Here is a 6,021-nt window from a genome sequence, read left to right on the forward strand (position 1 = left end):
CAGCTCGCTGTTTAGAGGGATAAATCTAAAATCCAAGGATGGTAATAAAGCAGTGAATTATCTTCTTCGGCAGCTGAGAAGCAATAGCCCCAAAAATCAATATGCTGAAGTTATACTGCACACACACACACACATTTGTTTGTTATTCCAAATTCAGCAGCAGCGGGGAATGGAGAGAACCAACTCAGCAGCCAGCTGGCCCAAAAGGAACCAGTTTTGCACCAATTAGAGCCCCTGCCCACCCAGAGGCAGACATGGAGCATCCCCAGAGCAGGCTCCAGGCTGCCCCTCCCCAGCTGCCTGTAACTGGGACAGGGCCAAAGTTCCAGCTCCGACACCAGAACATCCTCTGGGAGATGGGACTCACCCTGCACCACTGGTCCAGTGTCCTGGTTTAGGACAGATTTGGGAGGAAACCTCTGAATGGGGTCCCTGTAGAAAGCAAATTAAGCGGCCCCTCCCTGCTACTGGTTTGGAAGACACAAACCTCCTACAAGAGAAGTGGAAAAAACTGTTTATTTAACAAGCAAAGTACTCACAGACATGGGAAATGAATAATGTCAAACAATGGAACCTCTCGCTGTTCTGAAGAGATGGCAAACTCAGAACGTCTTTGTCAGGCTGGGCTCAGCTCGTTCAGTCTCTTTATCAGTCCTTCCTGTGCTGGAAAATGCTGCATCCCAGGCCCAGTGGGCCACAGGTCTGAGCTCACAGTGTTTGTCTGAATTTTCAGCCCAGAACAGGGCTTCTTTTTCCATGAAAACTCCAGGGAATTTCTCTGCCTCAGCCAGCTAAAAACTAAAAGCCAAGGAGAGAGAGCTCTGTCCTGCTGTCTGTCCGTGCTGTAGACAACACAGTCCAGGAGAAGGAATGCAGAGGAGCAAGTGCAGTTTCCGAAAACCACACTTTGTTATGAACTCTGTTATTAAACAATAAGTGTGCTTAACGAAGAGCGTCAAACCACTCTTTGTTATTAACTTGTTATTAACTTTCTTAACAAACTCCACGCTTCTTCTCACCCCCTTTGCTCTCAAAATCAATCTTAAGGGTGCAGAACTTAACATCCAGCACAAACAGAACAGACAGCTGGGGATACAAGCATCATAAAGTCACCCTGGGACACCTGGCAAAAGACCTTGGGAATTTTCAGTTGATCCTTGGTAACTGTGCAGCCCCGAGTCCCAAAGCTCCCTAAGCAGCCATGGCTGCACAGAACGTCATGGATTGGGTCACCACAGCTGCAGGAAAGGGGTAATAAATGCAGGGGGGCTGTAACCCACCAGAAATAAAGCTTAAAATACATTCTTGCAAAGGTCACAGATGCACACGCATCACTGCTCAGCTGGGGGCCCCTCCAGAGAAGCCACAGTGACAGGATTTATCCGGGCTTTTGGTGAGCAGTGCCCATGTGCTGGGGATCCAAATGCACCCCAGGACCCTCCAGAGCCTCCCCACTCCAGCCCAGGACTCTCCTTCAGTGCTTTCCAAAGCCTGGGGGCTGGATCTGCCCATGTTTCATCTTGGAGCCTCTTCTTGAGCTTCAAGCTACTGGGTCTTCATGGAAAAACAATGATCCCAGAGGGGGAGAATGACAGCAGACAGTGGAGCTGTAATGTGCTGTGACAAGCCACTTCCTTAAGTTCTCCCCGCACGCAGCCCTGCCCTTGAGATAAGAGAGATAATTTGATTGCAGGAGCTGCAAAGCCCAGATGCTTTGGGCATTAGGATCAATTAGTCACCGTAACTCCTCTGTCCCCCCAGGCGACGTTGCTGGGGACAGGGAGCTCTTTTATTGACACGAAACAACTCGGCTCCACCACTGGCTCAGCCTCAGTTGCTGCATTCAGGCCTCTGCCCATCTCTGTAACAACAGGACAGAAAGACCCCGAGGGACCTCCTGTGCCAGAAGCATCACCAGCAAGGGGCAGCAAAAAAAACCCTAAATTTGCTCCTCTGTTGGTGTTTGGGGAGAACACTGGGCAAAGAGCAAGGAGGGAATGGCAGTGCCCTAAAGCCACCTTTGCATCCCCACACACGGGATGCTCAGGAGCTCCCCGAGACTGCTGAAGGGGACCAAGAGGGATCAGCAAAAACCCTGGGCACGGGTGGCCTTGCTGCTGCCAGAGCAGTAAATGTGAGTGCTGAAGATCCACCCACTAGATTAAAGTCCCTGTGACTGCAGCCTGCAGAAGATGCAACATTTCCCTTCAACACCTGAAATCCAGAAACACTGCTCGGCTAACAGGCAGCAGTGAGAGGGCACCTGACACTGCACTGGGGAGATTCACCAATCATGCGGGTCCCGGAATCTGTCCTCTGGTCCATGGGGCTGCTCTCTGTTCCCCAGGGCTGTTCTCTGGGGCAGTTCTCCAGTTCACAGGGCTGTTCTCTGGCCCCTGGAGCTGCTCTTTGGTCCCTGGAGCTGTTCACTGGAGATGTTCTCTGGTTCCTGGAGCTCTTATTGATGTTTTCTGGTCCCTGGGGATGTTCTCTGGTCTCTGGATCTGTTCTCTGTTCCCTGGAGCTGTTCTCTGCTCCCTGGCGCTGTTTTCTGGAGTTGTTCTCTGTTCCCTGGAGTTGTTCTCTGTTCCCTGGAGCTAGCTGCATGGCTGAGGCCTCAGTGGGGTGCACCACCAGGCAGACACTGATCTCTGTCCCCTCCTGCCCTGGGACAGCAGCCGGGAGCCCGGTGGTGATGTTCAGCACTTCGGCACTGCCTGAAGGCATCCCCGGGGGCCGATGCGGCAGGGCTGGGGCTGGCTGCAGCCCTCAGCAGTCAGGATGGGCTCTCAGCCCACGGGAGCACCCACTGGGGAGCAGGAGGAGCATTCCAGCCCTTGGATCCCCAGGGATGCTGCGGCGCCCAGCGCTGGCAGCACAGCCCAGGACACGTCCTGTGCTCAGGTGCTGCTGGAGGAGCACAGCCAGGTCAGGTGTAGAACACGGGATTCTCCAGCTCCCGGCAGCACAGGGCTGTCAGCGCTGCCTTGCAGGGGAATTTGAGAAGCTCCTGCTCTTCCAGCCTGTCAGCACTGTGAATCTTTCACTTCCATTAGCTGCTAATTCGTTAATTCAGCAGAGGAAAATAATCGATGTAGGGATCACTCCTCAGCTCCCAATAGGATTATGTGTTCTGAGAGCAGCGGGGAAGCTGAATTTCCCTTTCTTCTCCTGCTTAAATAAACTCATGCATTTTTCTTACTATGTTAATTAAACCCAGCAACGACCCCGGCTTCACCGAGAAGCAAACACAAAAGGTGAAAGGAAAACCTGAACCAGCTTTATCGGTCACAAAGGGCTCCTGGCTCCCCGGCTGCAAAGGGAGACGCTCAGAGGAAACATGAGCAGCAATTAAAAATTAAAGAGAGAGAGGAAGATGTGTGCAGCAGAGAAGGGAGGTGCATTGGGATCGCTGCAGTGCATTAAGGGGCACCTCCTGACCCCCCCGGGGAGCACAATTCCCTCACTGGGCAGCTCTGCCCAGCTTCATCCGGGCAGGGAAGAGGCAGAAGAAGGGACAGAGCCCAGGGTAATAGGGAGCAGCAGGGCAGGGTGGGAAACACTGAACCACCTCTCCTGAAGGGCAGAGAGCATCCTTCCTCCCTTTGGGTGGGGTCATTTGAGGCTAAACATCCCAGAGAGCCCTAACCGGGAAGGGGACCAGGGGAAGAGTCAGCCCCGAGGGCTGGACCTGCCCCTTTGCCAGGCAGATTCTCAGAGCTGCCAGTTCAGGTCTGCCTTCCCCCGTGCCTCTGTCACACTCAGCTGAGCACATTTCCCAGCCCGGTGCGGTCCCAGGAGGACAATACATTGCTCAGCCGTTGGATTAGCATCGAAAGGACAAGAAAAATCCTCTGGAGGAGCCTCCCAGGCTTGTTAGCACGTTATCCTGAGCTCCTGCAGCAAGTGCTGCCTCCCCGGAGAGGGAGAATCCAGGAACTCCCCCAGCCACCCCACAGGATGAGGATGGATTTTATACCCTGGAGAACAAGCCCGGGAGAGCCCAGGAGCTCCCCCAGCATTCCACAGGATGAGGATAGATTTTATCCCCTAGGGAACAAGCCTGGGAGAATCCAAGAGCCCCCCCAGCACCCCACAGGATGAGGATGGATTTTATCCCCTGGAGAACAAGCCCAGGAGAGTCCAGGAGCTCCCTAAGCCATCCAACAGGATGAGGATGGATTTTATCCCCTGGAGAACAAGCCTGGGAGAATCCAAGAGCCCCCCCAGCATTCCACAGGATGAGGATGGATTTTATCCCCTGCCCCCTGACCTGGTGGCATCACCACACACAACATGGAGACGAGGTGGAGCTCAAGGTGAAAAGTGTTCCATATGGGGCTGAAGAAAGGAAGAAGGGAGAGCTGAAACCCCCCCTGACAGGCTCCTGTATCCACAAGGACTTACCCAGCGACCCAGGGCTCACTTCAACACTCCAAAATGAGCCCAGCAGGGCTCACACCCCCTGCAAGGGGCTGGGGAATGCCAGAGCTGCGAGCCCCGGCAGTGAGCAGCGGGCTGCTCCAGCAGGAGGAAGGTTTAGCCAAATTAAGAGGGACAAGATACATCAAGCTTCAGCTGTAATAAAAGAAAATCAAGTCAGGGGTGAGAAGAGCAAGAGGTCTCCAGCCTTTTAATTACTGCAGGAGGGTCGAGGCTGCTGCACAGCACTCACAGCCCTGTTGCTGTGTCAGGAGGCTGAGAGGGAGAAGTCTCATTTTGCAGCCCCATCTCTGCCAAAAGACTTCAAAATTAATCCAGGAAATCCTAAACTGTCCTGAATTATTCAAATTCATGATGAAACAAATGGAAAGCCCCCAGCTATGTGCTGGGATCATGCAATTAGACTGTTAGAAAATAAACCTCTGAAACCCTCAGACATTCAAACCTGAGAGACTTCATGAAGAAAAATGTTCGCTTTTCACATACAGTGAGTGAAATAATTTTAGATTTTTATTATTATTATTATTTTAGAAAGGAAATAAGCATATTTCAATTCAGTCAAGAGTGAAATTGAGTTGAACAACAAAGCAATTTCTATTAGTGGAGACCAAGGGGGAAAAAAATATGGATGAATAGGAAACTCACAAAGAAATGTGTCAGACAATGGTGGAATTAGGAATTAAGAGACTTTGCTTTACTGCTGATAATATAAGCACATAATGATTTACCTCATCCCTTATGTGCTCCCTTCCTGTAACAACACTGTAAAATCACAACAGTGGAAAAGATAGGGGTTTAATTCTGCCCTCCATCCAGCAGGGGAGGGAATGGGGTGCTGTGCTTTGTGACCCCCATTAGGGCTGGTCCCCTTTTCCTACAGAACACCTCCTCTTCCCTCCCATTCCTCTTCACCTTCTCCACTCACTGCTGGTGCTTTTGGGGACAGGCAGCATCCAGCTGTCCCCTGTCCCTCCTGAGGATCCCCATCCCAGGCCACACAGCAACACCACAGGTTCCCTCTCAAGGTGTCGCTGCTCCTCATCTCATCTCCATTGCCAAGGATCCAGGTCCTTTGGTTAAAAATTTAAAGTTTGAATAGTCTTAAGCATCAAATCTTAAAGCAATTACACTGCCCTAAATCTTTATTGGCTTTAAAGATTAACTTCTCATCTCCAACAAGGCAGCTCCACTTGTTTCTGCTCAGCAGGATCACAATTTGAATATGGAGACAAAGGAATATTGGTCACGCCCTATATTGCTAAATGGAAATTTTTGTACCTCTTTCCCTCATTTTTTCTTTCTTTTCTGTAGTTCTTCTCCTACAGACAAGCCAGTGAAGGTGAACTGCTGCAGGAGCTGAGGCTGGAGCTGCCAGGTGCTCTATCACAGAGGCAGGGAGGAATGCAAAACTCAATTTCCAGCAAGTCCTGTTCCCTTTGAAATCAATTAGGCAGCTCCCGAGGCCCTGGGTTGAAAAGAGACGGACGGAGGCAATCAAGGGGAGCAGCACTTGAGTAAAAGAGCAGTAAAAGCACAGAGCAATTCCCTAAAATGCTGCTGATCCATCAGCTAAGAGGC

The sequence above is a fragment of the Vidua macroura genome, chromosome 19 (genome assembly GCF_024509145.1).
Source record: "Vidua macroura isolate BioBank_ID:100142 chromosome 19, ASM2450914v1, whole genome shotgun sequence".
Lineage (NCBI taxonomy): Eukaryota > Metazoa > Chordata > Aves > Passeriformes > Viduidae > Vidua > Vidua macroura.